Source organism: Oryctolagus cuniculus, chromosome 18, assembly GCF_051225735.1.
Source record: "Oryctolagus cuniculus isolate XC-2025 breed Fujian yellow rabbit chromosome 18, ASM5122573v1, whole genome shotgun sequence".
Taxonomy (NCBI): domain Eukaryota; kingdom Metazoa; phylum Chordata; class Mammalia; order Lagomorpha; family Leporidae; genus Oryctolagus; species Oryctolagus cuniculus.
This window is the reverse complement of record NC_142884.1, coordinates 64,640,413-64,655,723: the sequence shown is the minus strand read 5'-3', so window position 1 is coordinate 64,655,723 and position 15,311 is coordinate 64,640,413. Positions and strand designations below refer to the sequence as shown.

The following is a 15,311-nucleotide window of genomic DNA, read 5'->3' as shown; positions in this document are numbered from 1 at the left end:
AAGAAAATTTCCTAATTCATACCTAAAATCTTGTTTATTGGACCTTCATCCTTAAGATATTTTTGTTGAATAGATTTCAGGCTTACTTGGGGCTTTTTTCTTTAATCCCCAATAATTTAATATCATTCCCCTGGTTTCAGATATGTATCTTATGATAATAAATAAGTGGTAATTCATATTTTTTTCAGTAAGTATTTTGTAATTTTTAATCTAAATGCTTTTAGCATTTTCTCTTAATTTTGATTTTCAAATACTCCGAGTAGAATGTACTCTGTTGTCATTTTCTTTGTATTTGCCCTGCTTTTCACTGTGCTTTTTAACCTGTAAATTTGTCTTTCAACTAATATGGTAAATTTTTATTCAAATGTCTTCCAAGAATTTTTTTTTACTCTTCTTTCTCTAGCTCTAAGATGTAGATGAAACATTGTGATACAGTCCTACATGACAGTGGGTGTTAATTTTTTATTAATTTTTTTTCCTCTCTTGTCCTCAGACTGAATAATTTCTGTCTCTAGCTTTGCTAAATCATTTGCAAAACCTACCCAGTGAATTGTGTATACTGGGGACCTATTTTTTAATTCCAGAATTCTGTTCTTTTTTTTTAAGTTTCTACTTTGCCGGCCAGTGCTGCAGCTCAATAGTCTAATCCTCCGCCTTGCGGCGCTGGCACACCGGGTTCTAGTCCCGGTCGGGGCACCGGATTCTGTCCTGGTTGCTCCTCTTCCAGTCCAGCTCTCTGCTGTGGCCCGAAGTGCAGTGGAGGATGGCCCAAGTCCTTGGGCCCTGCACCCGCATGGGAGACCAGGAGAAGCACCTGGCTCCTCTCTTCAGATTAGCGTGGTGTGCCAACCGCAGCGGCCATTGGAGGGTGAACCAACGGAAAAGAAAAAGACCTTTCTCTCTGTCTCTCTCTCTGTCCACTCTGTCAAAAAAAAAGTTTCTACTTTTTTTTTTTTTTTTTTTTGACAGGCAGAGTGGACAGTGAGAGAGAGAGACAGAGAGAAAGGTCTTCCTTTGCCGTTGGTTCACCCTCCAATGGCCGCCGCGGCCAGTGCACTGCGGCTGGCGCACCGCGCTGATCCGATGGCAGGAGCCAGGAGCCAGGTGCTTTTCCTGGTCTCCCATGGGGTGCAGGGCCCAAGCACCTGAGCCATCCTCCACTGCACTCCCTGGCCACAGCAGAGGGCTGGCCTGGAAGAGGGGCAACCGGGACAGAATCCGGCGCCCCGACCGGGACTAGAACCCGGTGTGCCGGCGCCGCTAGGCGGAGGATTAGCCTAGTGAGCCGCGGCACCGGCATAGTTTCTACTTTCCTAATGAGATTTCTTACTTCCTACTTTACTACAATAATACTTCTCATTACACTGTTGACCAACTCAACATCTCAATCATCTTAAGAGTCCATTGATTTTTTCACATTTACTGTATAGAACATACATTAGCATTTATTTGGGTGTCATAATTTTATCATATTATGAACAGTTTGATGTTATAGGGAATCTGAATTATGTTTCTGAAGAAAATGGGTATTTTTGTTTTATGGGCAGCTAACTTGATTGAAGTTAAACACAACGTTGTCTTCCCTATGATAGTCAGCAGCTGGAATCTCTCATCAGATCTTTGAGATTTAGTTGGATTGCTTGAAAACTGTATAAACCAAGCTCAATTTAGGGACCAGGTTAATATGAGAAGAGCTTATACAAAAATACTTAGAGTTGTCCAAAATCCTAATGTCTAGTTATTCAGACTAGTCATGTGAAATTCTATTCAAATTTTAGCTGCCCTATGTGTTCTCCTCTGAGGCCTGTATGTTAGGGAAAGAGAGTCATAAAAATGGAAAATCTGGGGCTGGCCTTGTGTTGCAGCAGGTTCACCCACCGCCTACAACAGTGGCATCCCACACTGGAGCACCAGCTTGAGTCCTGGATGTTCTGCTTCCAATCCAGTTCCCTACTAATGTGCTTGGCAACGCAGTGGAACATGGACCAAGTTCTAAGGCTTCCACCACGCATGCAGAAGACCCAGATGAACTTCTAGGCTCCTGGCTTCAGCCTGGCCAAGTTTTAGCTATTGTAGTCACCCGGGAAATAAACCAGAAGATGTTAGATCTCTTTCTCTGTGTCTCCCCCTCTCTCTGTTACTCTGCCTTTCAAATAAATAAAATAAATTAAAAAAAAAAAAAACGGAAAATTCAACCAGTGCAAATCTTTTTCCAAGTTTTTGTTTGCTTTTGGTTTTTTTCCATTGTATTCAAGCAGATAAGTTTACATTTTGTTGAGAAATGGTAGTTGTTATCACAGGTTTTTCAAATAGGTGGTACTCCTTCATTACAGATGCAACGTCCCAGGGCTAGACCAGGAACTTCATCCAGGTGGCAGGGGCCTGGATAGCACTTGGGCTATCTTCCACTGATTATCCCATTATATTATTGATACTAATATTTTGTTGTGCTTTTATCTATGTATTAAAATTTATTTCTGCATTCATTTATTGGCATTTGGGTTGTTTGCAGTTTGGAGTTGTTATGAATAAAGCTGTTAATAACATTTATTTATAATCTTGTGGTAGCCTAAGAAGTAGTATTATTGGATAATAACTTCACGTTAACTTAGAACCTGTCAAACGGTTTTCCAAAGTAGTTATATGATTTTGCCTTTTCTTCAGGAATGTATGAAGTTGCAGTTACTCCAAATCTTAACCAACATTCGGAAGTGGAGCAGCCAGGACTTGCACCAGTGCCCATATGAGATGACAGCACTGCAGGTGGCAGCTTTACCTGCCATGTCATGGTGCCGCCCCCGAGAGATGGCTTTTTTTTAAGATTATCTTCTTTGTCATGTTGGTGGAATAAGAATCTTACCATTTTCTTAAAATATAAAACTACTGGGATTTAAGATATTTGGATATACACTTTATTTCCTCTGATAGTGCTTCAATTTAATTATAACCTTAAATTTTCTAGATTCCCTTTTTGCTTTAGGAAATAGTTATTTTCTATATTATGGGAGGAGTCTTTTTAATAATTTAATGTTAAGTTCTTAGGCAATTTTTATACTTTTCTAGAAAAAATATAGAGGAAATTTTTATATATTGTTGGTATTTTCAAATTCTGGATATCTATTTCCTTGAATGAAAATAATATCTATTTTTGTTTGTTTTTAAGATTTATTTATTTATTTATTTGAAATGCAGAGTTACAGAGAGAGGAGAAACAGACATTTTCCACCTGCTGGTTTACTCCCCAAGTAGTTGCAATGGCCTGCTGTGGGCCAGGCTGAAGCCAGGAGCCTGATCTGGATCTCCCATGTAGGTGGCAGGGAAACAAGTACTTGGGCCATCTTGTTTTCCCAGGAGCAATAGCAGGGAGATGGATTAGATGTGGAGCAGCCAGGGCTTGAACTGGCACCCAAATAAGATGCCAGCATCAGAGGTGGTAGCCTAACCCATTGTGCCACAATAGTGGCCCCAATATCTATTTTTTTTTTAAGATTTTATTTCATTTATTTGAAATAGTTACAGAGAGAGGTAGAGATAGAGGTCTTCCCTCTGCTAGTTCACTCCCCAGATGGCCGTGATGGCCGGAGCTGCGCCAATCCGAAGCCAAGAGCTTCTTCCGGGTCTCCCATGAGGGTGCAGGGGCTCAAGGACCTGGGCCATTTTCTACTGCCTTCCCAGGCCACAGCAGAGAGCTGGATGGGAAGAGGAGCATCCAGGACTAGAACCGGTGCCCATATGGGATGCCGGTGCTTCAGGCCAGGGCGTTAACCCACTGCGCCACAGCGCCAGCCCCCCAATATCTATTTTTATATTACAAATTAGTTCTAGGTGTGCTCTAACAAGTTAGTTTCATGACAATGTAAATTTTCAATCCCTCTCTAACCTAAAGAAACTTTTAGAGAATTCTAGATACTCTCTCAGAGCTAGAGAAAAAGGTAAGAGGAAAAAAATTAAATCATTACAATTAAAAAGGTAAGAAAAAAATCATTAAAAAGTAGCAGATGAGTATCATTACCTCTAGAATGATATTTGAGAAATCACATCTTTATTTCTATAACAACTACAAGGTACTTGTGTAAGTTCATCTTCAGAACAGTTAAAATGCCTACATTTACTCAATCTTACATTATCCTGCAGTTCTTAAGTCCAAAATCTCATACAGTAGCTAATCAGAATTAATTAAAGCCTAAACTCCTGCTTTCCTAACTTTCTTAGGACAGCATAACGTATCTTGGAATATTTCCATGGTATTGTCTTTTTTTCTTATGCAGTACCAAGCAAGCTTAGCAGCCATTATCATTTAAACTATTTTATTGATGATTGCTATTGGGAACTAACCACTGCCTAGAGGAGAATGCATTAGTCTTCTAGTGCAGCAGCACCAAATTACTATGAAGTAGTGATTGAAAACAAGAGAAAGTTATTCTCTTACAATTCTGGAGACTAAAGTCTCAAATTAAGTTGGCAGCAGAACTCTGATATGTCTAAGAAAGAATCCTTCCCTTTTTTCTTCCTAGCTTTTGGGTGCAGAAAATAACTGATGTTCCTTGGTTTGTAGCTCCAGAACTACAATTTCTGTCTGTCATCACAAGGCCTCTGTTTCTCAGCATATGTCAGTTCTCTGAGTCTCTGTATCCAAACTTCCCTCTCCTTTTTCTTATAAAGACTCCAGTCACTGGATTAGGCCCACCCTAATCTAGTACGCCCTCATTTCAATTTGGATCACATCTGCAAAGATCTTATTTCAAAGAAAGTTCACATTCACAAATAATGGGGGTTAAGAAACATACTGCTCAAGGAACACGATTCAACATACAATAGATAATGTCTTCAAATTTATAAAGCTGCACAGGGGCCAGCATTGTGGCACAGCCGGTTAAGCTGCCACCTGTGATACTGGCATCCAATATGAGCAGCCAATTCGAGTCCTAGCTGCTCCACTCCTGATCCAACTCCCCTGCCAATGTGCCAGGGAAAGCAGCTGAAAACAGCGCAAGTACTTGGGGCCCCTACAACCCATATGGAAGATCCAAATGGAGTTCCAGGGTCTTGGCTTTGGGTTGGCCCAGTCTCAGCCATTGTGGTCATTTGGAAAGTGAACCAGCGGTTGGAAGATCTGTTTGCCTCTTCTCTTTCCCTCTCTCTCCCTGCAACGTATCTACATTTCAAATAAGTAAAATAAATATATTTTTAAATTGTGGTATACAGTTCTTATAGTCACTGTCCATTTACTGTAGGTCTGGGTTTCTAGAAATCCTTTGGGTTTGGGCCTCCTTTGTTCCTCACATCAGAGAGAGGCAGAGAGAGAGAGAGAGAGAGAGAGAGGTCTTCCATCTGCTGGTTCACTCTCCAATTGGCAGCAATGGCCGGAGCTGTGCCGATCTGAAACCAGGAGCCAGGAGCCTCTTCCAGGTCTCCCACATGGGTGCAGGGGCTCAAGGACTTGGGCCATCTTCTACTGCTTTCCCAGGCCATAGCAGAGAGCTGGATCGGAAGTGGAGCAGCCAGGTCTCGAACTGGTGCCCATATGGGATGCTGCTGCTTCAGGCCAGGGCGTTAACCTGCTGTGCTACAGCGCCGGCCACTGGATACCACTTTTTAAATGACCCCAGATCCTGGATTCACAGCTCCTATTTAGCCCTCTCTTTATGAAAATTTCTCTTCCCAGAAAACAGGCTTGATGGTATAGTTAGAACAAATTTTTGTCTTCTTTGAGGACAAGGATCAAATCTTTACAATTCCTTGAAACTAGAATGGGATCTGATATCAATAATTGTTTTATAAAAAAGTACCCTCATTTGGGCTGTGTAATCTATTGCTCAGGGCATCAGCTGACTAGGCGCTATGCCATGTCAGAAAGAGTTCCTTACAGCTTTTCCTTAACACTCCATATCCTTATGGTTTCCTCCCTCTGAGACTACTTGATATTGCTCAAAAATCTCCTAGAAAACATTGATTTGACTTCAGAGAGAAGAACCAGTTTGCAAAATATGCATTAATGAAATTGCTTACAGGTCATTGTACTTTACATTTTTCCTTGGTGTAGTATTCCCAAAGGAAACCCACAACTTCTTTAAAAGAAGTTATATGATTATGACTTCATGTACGCAAATCAGTCTTCCTAACATTCTTTTCTCAACTGGCTCTTGTCTGTTCTCATTTTTAATACTGCTAATCTTTTGCAGGTGAAAAAAAAATACACCTTGATTACTTACCCCTTCCATGGTCTATCATTTTGTTCTATCCAAAATATATTTTCATAGAAACTCTCTGAAATAGTTAACTTTAAGTCCATATTTTATCTGTTCACTTTCTCTGAAACCTTTTTTTTGGTGCTCAAATTATGATTGCAAAATTTATAACACTGAATCACTATTTTTTTAAAATTACAGAGACAGAGACAGAGAGGGAGAGAAAAAGATCTCTCATGTGCTTGTCCATTCCCCAAATGCTCCTAAAGTCTGGATGGAGTCAGGTTGAAGCCAGGAGCAATAAACTCAATCCCAGGTCACTCAACTGTTTGGCAGGGGTCCAACAACTTGAACTATCATCTGCTGACTCTGAGGGGCATATTAGCAGGAAGCTGTGCGTAGCGAGGCACCATAATATGGAATGTAGGCATCCCAGCAGTCAATGTCAAACACCCACTCCTGCTTCATCATTTTAATAGCTTCATTTTTCTCATTTTGAGAATATATACAGATAATCATTTTCTACTGATGGACACTCAGTTTACATGTTTGTCCAATTACAAACAATGCTCTTTGAACAATTCATTAATGGATCAGAACTAGTGATATTTTTCCTTTCCAAAAAAAGTTTTGTTGAGGTCTCACACCATAAAATCCACCCTTTTAAAGTATGCAATTCAGTAGTTTGGAATATGATTAAAATCATGCAACCATCACAATATCTAATTGCAGAACATTTTCTATATCCCACAAAATAAATTCCATATCAGTAACTCACCATTTTCCCTGTCTCTGTTTGTAGCAACCACTTACCTACTTTATGTGTATATTGATTTGCCTATTCTGGACTTTTATATAACAGATTTATACAATACATGGCCTTTTGTGATTGGCTTTTTTCAGTCAGCATGTTTTCGAAGTTCATCCACGTCACGTCATGTCTGGGATAATGGTGTCATGAAGATACACTTTTGTCAAAACTTTTTCAAGTATACACTTTACAATTTGTTGTGTGTCAGTTGTATCTCAATGAAGCTATAAAAAATTAGGAAAAATATTTTAATATTTGTATAGCAAATAAATGCATGAAAGATTCTCTGTATCATTATCTCAGAGAAATTTAAATTAAAACTACAAGGAAATATCAGTACACTCCCCTAGATCAAGAGTGGGACAGCTTTTGTCTGCCAAGGGTCATTTGGATATTTATAATGTTATTTGTGAACCATACAAAGATATCAACTTAAAGTTAGTCTACTATAGATTTATTGAACTTCAGGTCCTGCCTGTGGTTCTGTTGGCAGGGCCAGACCAAATGATTTTGTTGGCCTTACACAGCCTGAAGATGGGATATTCCCCATTCCTGCACTTGAGTTAAAACTACTAGCAGCACCAAGAGTTGATATGAATGTAGAATAACTGAGTCTATCTCATATTGCTGATAGGAATATAAGTAGAACAGACACTTTGGGAAAAGTTTTGGCACCATTTTGTAAAGTAAATATATTTTTGCCATATGCCCTAGTAGTTTCACTCCTAGGTAGTTACTCAACAAAAATAAAAATCTACAGAGACACCAATACCTGTAGCCCAATGTTTATAGCAGTTTATATATACCAGCCTAAACCTAGAAAATAATCCACTGTCTCCTAACTGGTAAATAAACTGTGATACAGAATTATAAATAGTACTCAAACACAAAAAAGGGATAAAGCATTGATAGATCCAACAACACTGATGAATCATAAAATTCTCACCAACTGAAATACCAAGTAGAAGCCAAACACAAACAACTTTATACTGTATGATTCCATTAACATGATTTTGATTTTCTCCAAATGCAAAATTTTTAACAACACACATCAGTGGTTGCTAGGGGCCAGTAATAGGGACAGAGAATTGATGACAGAGGGGAGAGTAGTTTATAGAGTTAGAGAAATACTCTGTGTTTTAATTCTGGTAGTAGTAGTTCACAAAAGCTTTTCACGTTTGTCAAAATTCATAAACTATATTCCTAAAATGGGTAAGTTTTACCATAGGTAAATTATATCTCAGTAAGTCCTAAAAAAATAAAAAAAAAAAAGTGGCAACCAAGGGGAAAAGACATATTAGATACTGAAGAACAAAATGACAATGATTCCAAATATCTAACTAAAAACAAAAACAAATAACTAAAAACCACAAGCTGAGGCCAGCACTGTGGTATAGCAGGTGAAGCTAAAGCCTGAGGCTCTAGCATCACATATGGATGCTGGTTTGAGTCCTGATTGCTCCACTTCTGATCTAATGTGCCTGGGAGATCAGCAGAGGATGGTCCAGGTTCTTGGGAACCTGTCCCTATGTGGGAGACCCTGAGGAAGATCCTGGCTTTGGATTGTCTTGGCCATTAAGGCCATTTGGGGAGTGAGCCAGAGGACAGAAGATATCTCTATCTAATTCTACCTTTAAAAAAAAGATTTATTTATTTATAAGTCAGAGTTACACAAAGAGAGAAGAGACAGAGAGAGAGAAAGGTCTTCTATCCAATGGTTCACTCCCCAATTGGACACAACAGTCAGAGCTGCGTCAATCCAAAGGCAGGATCTTCTTTCAGGTCTTCCACATGGGTGCAGGGGCCCAAGGACTTGGGCCATCTTCCACTGCCTTCCCAGGCCACAGCAGAGAGTGGGATCGGAAGTGGAGCAGCTGAGTCTCGAACAAGCACCCATATGGGATGCCGGCGCTGCAGGCCAGGGTGTTAACCCACTGTGCCACTGTGCTGGCCCCTCTAACTCTACCTTTCAAAAAAAAAAAAAAAAAAAAAAAAAGAGGCAAAGAAGCAAACCATACCTTCCTGTACCAGCCCTCAGATTAAAAAAAAAAAAATAGAAAAAGCTACAAGACAACAGAATAATAAAAACGTTAAAAAAAAATACTTAAACTTGGTCACAGTGATTAAGTAACCACTTGGGATGCTCACATCCCATGTTGGAGTTCAAGTCCTGGCTACTTCACTTCCAATCCAGCTTCCTGCTAATACATGTGGGAAAGCAGTAGTACCTGGGTCCCCACCACCTATGTGGGAAATCAGGATGGAATTCTAGTCCACACGCTGTTGTGGATATTTGAGGAATGAAATGGATAGTGGAAGATCTATTTCTCTCTCCCTCCCTCTCCCTCTCCCTCTGTTTCTCCCACTTTCTCTGTCACTATGTTTTTCAAATAAATAAAGCTTGTTAAAAGAGTCAACCTAGAATTTTATTTCCAGTATGAAAATAAATCTTTCTAGAATTAAAGTTAAGGAAAAACATTTTAGTCTTTTTTGTTTAAGCAAACATTGACCAAAACCTTCACCAATAAGCCTGTACTTCAAACAATGATAAATGTTGCTCTTGAAATTGAAGAAAAACATAAGAAACAAAGAAGAAACAGAGTGCTAGAAATGCTAAAGCTGTATGCAAATAGGATTTACTCATTTTCTTATTTATCAAGAAATTAATTTCACAAAGAAAATGTCAAGTCTAGATGGATGTATTCTATCAAACATTTAACAGATCTAATACCAATCCTACACAAACTATTACAAGAAAGAGAATATAACACACAATATAACACACTTCAGATCATTTAAAGATGTGAGCCTTCATTATCCTAACTCTAAAACTAGACAATGACAGCAAACCAAAACCAAAGATTTCCCTTATGAATACTAATGGTTATAGCTACAAAATTATATTAAAAAACTAAAGAGGCCAGCGCTGCGGCTCACTAGGCTAATCCTCCACCTAGCAGAGCCGGCACACCGGGTTCTAGTCCCGGTCGGGGCGCCGGATTCTGTCCCGGTTGCCCCTCTTCCAGGCCAGCTCTCTGCTGTGGCCCAGGAGTGCAGTGGAGGATGGCCAAGTATTTGGGCCCTGCACCCCATGGGAGACCAGGATAAGGACCTGGCTCCTGCTATTGGATCAGCGTGGTGCGCCAGCCGCAGCACACCAGCCGCGGCAGCCATTGGAGGGTGAACCAACGGCAAAGGAAGACCCTTCTCTCTGTCTCTCTCTCTCACTGTCCACTCTGCCTGTCAAAAACAAACAAAACAAACAAACAAAAAAAACTAAAGAACATCAGGATATACTATGTCCATGAATGGAAAGAATGAAAATTGTACAGATAACAATTTTTTTCTAAATTAATTGGTATATTCAATGCAATTTTTATCAAACTCCAAAAAGATTTCTCATGGTATTTAATAAGCTCATGATAAAATTTATATGAATGCTAAAAGGGCCATGAATAATTAAGGCAAAATAATTTGGTAAAGTAGTAGGAGGAACAGTTTACTGGATATTCAGTCTTTATTTTAGAAGTGTTCTAAAGAAGATACTGTATTATATATCCACTAACAACTGAGACAAATTAAAAAGTTAGAAAAGAAAATTCTAAGAAGAGGTATCAAATTAAAATTATATGTATAGTTATAATATGAATTATCAGGGAAAGGATGTCCTAATGCTGGGCTGGCAAACTTCTCGATAAAAAAAGGGTAGACAGTAAATATTTAAAGCTCAGAAGGGCATATTTTTTCTGTCACAGCTACTCACTCAACCGTGACAATGTTACACAAAACCTGCCAAAGACAATAAATTAAAAACTGATGACTGTATTCCATTAATTTTATTTACAAAAACATGTGGCAGGCCAGACTTGGCTCAGAGGTTATAATTTTCCAAGTGGCAATAGAACAATGAAAATAAAAGTAATTTAAGCTATTCCTCACAACATAGACAGGAACAAATTTCAAGTTAACAAAAGCTCTCATATGAAAAAAATGTTTCAGAAGAATATAGGGGAGATAATATTCAGTACAAGCTGGTAGAAATTAACAAAATTTTAATATCTGAAAAATTAAGTTATAAAAATTATTTTTACTCTTCATATTGATCAAGAATATTCCTACTTTTTGTGGTAATTCAAAAAGATCATGGATACAACACATTGTCAAATTCTTTTGTGCATGCCCCTACACCCTTTACTACTCTTACTTTTATTTTTAAATGACCTTTCTGTAGCTAGCAAGTACTTCACGACTTCTCTAATTTTCTTAAACCAGTGCTTATCTGAATGTTTCAGCTTACTCATTCTTCAGCTCCCTAAAACTAAGTCTCGACAAACAAATCAGAAGTTAAACGACAGACATATGGAAAAGTAAAACCCTTCGTTGGATTTTCTGCTTACTCATTGCTGCTCTTTAAAAAGCAGAAATAGGGGTCAGTGTTGTGGCAAAGTGGGTTAAGTGGCTACTTGCCTCGTCAGCCTCCCCTATCAGAGTGAAAGCTGGAGTCCAGCCTGTTGCAATCATTTGGGGACTGAACCTGTTTCTGAGACTTTCAAATAAATAATTGTTAAAAACAGAAATAAGCTTCTAGAACTTAACTGGGGTTATAGGAATATCTATACTTACATGTGGAGTGCGTAAACTCCCAGAAACTGATTTTTTTTTAAATCGCGTGTTTTATATTCTGGAAAAGAGCACCAATGTTCTTTTCTGGTTCTGAAGAGGAACCCTGACTTCAAACACGGGAAAAGTTAACTTCGACTCTAGAGGCCGTAAAAACAAAAGCTCATTTTGAATCATTAAAGTAGAAGAGAAGAGGATGTTCAAAGTCCCAGATAGGGGACGTAGGAAAAGCTGTCTGCAAAGCTCCTGGAATGGTCGAATATCCTTGGACACTGCACGTACTAGAGAGGGGAAGGGCAACGCCAATCAGTAGCTGCTTTCACAGCTTTGCGTCGGTCTCCAACAGACCTATTGGCTTTCTTTTCACTCTGAACAAATTCCTAACCCCGATATGAAATGCATGCATCGACAGGGCCCCAGCAAAGAAATATCTTTGTTTTCGACAGGAACTCATCAATAACTTACATTTTTTTGTAGCGCCTTACAAAGTGCTTTCCCTCGCTGCTGTCCACGCGACCCTCTCTCCCCCTCCCCCACGCCGTCCCCAGTAGGGCGGCAGCGCCCTTCCGAGCTGAGGACCGTTCTGGACTCATTTCTGAGGAGCTGGAAGTTCTCCAGGTTGTGTGGTAGACGCTTTGCCTGTCACGCACACATTCTGATAAAAACGGCGACGAATACGAGGGGCGTAACTATCGAAGAGACCACGGGGGAGTAAAATGCACTTGGGGGACGTGCACGCACGTCGGGGCCCTAGCGTTGCTTCTGGAAGGGAGAAACGGGAGCTGAACACTTTCTGAAGAGAGAAGGTAGCGTTAGGGAGAGCCTTTCTTCTGGGGCGACAGAAACGAGCTAGCCGTGACGTATCTGAGACGCGAAGACAACGTCCTGAGGGGGAAAACGGGAGGCTGCGAGAAGGCAACCGGAGGGCGTCCTCCGCCTCAGCGAAGACGCGCAGCGCACTGAGGGCCGCCAACTGGAGGCGCCTGTTTGACTCAGCGCCCCTCCAGCGCCGGCCGCCCTTCAGTCGCGCTGCCCTCACGGTCGCTCACCCTCAGGACCGCTGGCTCCAGCAGGACGCCGGCTGCACGCTACACCTTGCACACTGTGCGCGCCACAGATTCGAATACGGTCTCCAGAGCCTAGCGTTCTCAACATCTCCCAGAGTGAAGGGGAGATAGACCAATCGAAGCCCGGCCGTCCCTAGACAACCAAGAAAGTGGGCGTGGCTAAGGCCAAGAGGGTGGGCGGATACCGTGTTGCCAAGACGACGGCTTCCGGGGGCGCTGGTTGAGGTGACTTCCGGTCTGTAGCCAACACTCGGCGGGAAAGCCGCCCTGCTAGGACTAGGTGGACTGGGAGGACTTGGGCTGGTGCTGTGCTAGGATAAGGGCACCAGCTCCGTTTCCTTTATCCTTCTGTCTCACCAAACGATTTACCTGTGCAGTTATAAAGTGCAAGCTGGTTGCCTAAGGTAAGCGTGTGGTACTACCGCCTGCTTTTTCTACGAGAGTAAGTTAACGTCACCGAATTCAGTTTGTCACACACATGCTGATAGCTTTAAAAAAAAAGTCGAAATTTTGGATCTTTAATCAGTAACTTCTCACTGTTTTTTAAAAATTGCACTAAACCCATTTTGCAGCCTGTAGTCTGTGCTACATTTTGAGTTACAATTAAATTCACAATTCTGGTTCTTTGTGACCCCAAAATTTCACCTGAATTGGATAACGGACCAGTGCCTGACATCTTTTTATTTTTTGTAACTCTGATTGATTCTCTAACTTAATGCCTTAGTTGCCCAAAAAATCGGAAGGCAAATGGTAAGATGCACTTGTGGTTTGAACCAAACCATTAGAAGAATCAAACTAATTCAGCTGAGTCTCCAGCTTTCTTCAGGAGAATCGTTTTCATCTAAAATAATTTAAGCCAAATGTTAAAGCTCCTTTTGCCTCTCACTTGACAGTGATGGTCTCTTAAGGTTATTTCATTTATGAAAGAAAACAATGTTGAAATAAGAGGAGAAAATGCTTTCTACAGACATAATTCTCCTGTTTAAAGATTTGAGAGAGATGAACAAAGAAAAAAGATCTTCCATCAACTGGTTCATACCCTGAATGCCCTCAACAGCCAGGCAAAAGCCTGGAGCCTGCAACTCCCTTCAGGTCTCCCACCTGGGTGTTAGGGGCCCAAACCCTTGAGCTGTCATCTGCTGCCTCCATTAGCAGGAAGCTGGATGGAAACCTGACCAGGCATTCTGGTATAGGCATTCCAAAGACCAAGTTAACCCACAGAGCCACAACATCAACCCTAGATAAAATTCCTTAAAAAAAAAATCACAGCTTTAAGATCACAACTTTTAACAAAGTCATTGTTAAATTCTTGAAATTCTTGTTACCAAAATAAAGCAGAAAACCTTAGCAAAACTTAGACTTAGCTACTTATGACAAATTTCAGTCTCTACAGTTAAGGCAGGGAACGACCTATGAAAGTTTAGGTCTCTCTGTGTTTAGGCTCCTGCCAACTCCTTTCTTAAAATTCCATCTTGAAAACTCCCTGCTTTGCAGAGCACTTTCCCAGCAGCTTAGATGAAATAGTCTGAGTAACTTCCTCAGCCTAAAGGTTTGAAACTTCATTAAATAAAAAATTAAATACCTTAGAATACTTAGGTATGAAACATTGATGAACTGAGTAATATATTCTTAAGAAGAGGCACTTAAGAAAGCACAAGCCACCTGTGTTGTGGAGCCCTATAGTGTGATGAGATTTGATAAATAGGCAAGAGATCAAAAACTACCCAGGCTTTCAAAAGAAAATGTTCCATGAGCTGATTCATGGAACATTTTCATGCCTACATAAACCATGTGAAAATAAAACCAACCTAGCAAGAGCCAGAGGTCTTAGCAATGAACCAAAGTATCCTCTGGATGTCAGTATTTTACTGAACAAAGTAAGTTGAACTGTTATTTATCTGGCAGGGAAAAAAGTACCCAAATTTAGTACTTAGGCTATTTAAAAATACATAATTTTAGAGTGTAGATAGCAGAAACAGGAGACTGAACTTCAGTGAAGTATATTTAGAAGGAAAAAAATTTTCATTGTAGTAATAGGTATTCCCCTTTACCCTAGTAATTTTCTTCTCCTATTTGGTTGAATCCTGTTTATTCTTAAGATTCAGCTCAAATTATGAATCTTTTATAATCTAACCCAAAGTCAAAACTTCCTCTCTCGGTTGCCTATAGAATTATAAATATATTCTTTATTTGGTGTTTTTGCTGTATGCTTTATAATGTTTCTTATTTATGTTAATAACTTGCCTCCTCTAGAGTCTGAGCTACTTAGAATTGTTTTTACTTCTGTATCTGGTAGTGTCTTGAGCAAGGTAAACAAGTTTTGATGTAGTTAGAAGTACCTAAGTGAGTGTAATTTGTAGCTTTATTAGTTTGCTAGCACCACCAAACAAAGGACCAGATGGGGAGGATTAAACAATAAAAATTGTTTTCATTCTTCTATAGAGTGGAAGCCCAATATCAAGGTGTAGGCAGAATTGATTTCTTTCTGAAGCCTCTCTCCTTAACTTGTAGATGACTGTCTCTTCCCTGTCTCTTCACATGGTCATTGCTACGTATGTGTGCACATCTGTCTGCAAATGCTCTCTTCTTGCAAGGACTTAGTCATACTGGATTAGAACCCACCTT

General features: G+C 40.1%; 2 long non-coding RNA genes across 8 annotated transcripts in view; one reads left to right on the top strand and one right to left on the bottom strand.

Moving 5' to 3' along the window:
• Window positions 1-12,790, bottom strand: part of LOC127491334 (uncharacterized) — a 162,896-nt gene extending 150,106 nt beyond the window's left edge. For 2 of the 4 annotated variants that reach the window (XR_016225387.1, XR_016225389.1), the window contains exon 1: window positions 12,669-12,790. This is a non-coding gene — a long non-coding RNA (uncharacterized LOC127491334). Of the gene's footprint in view, window positions 1-12,084; window positions 12,213-12,668 lie in introns of those variants that run through there. The other 2 variants (XR_016225386.1, XR_016225388.1) reach the window with 2 other exon arrangements.
• Window positions 12,791-12,833: 43 nt separating this feature from the next.
• LOC127491372 (uncharacterized) overlaps window positions 12,834-15,311 on the top strand; it is a 168,091-nt gene continuing 165,613 nt past the window's right edge. For 3 of the 4 annotated variants that reach the window (XR_011384077.2, XR_016225391.1, XR_016225390.1), the window contains exon 1: window positions 12,948-13,090. This is a non-coding gene — a long non-coding RNA (uncharacterized LOC127491372). Of the gene's footprint in view, window positions 13,091-15,311 lie in introns of all 4 variants that reach the window. The other variant, XR_007920037.3, reaches the window with a different exon arrangement.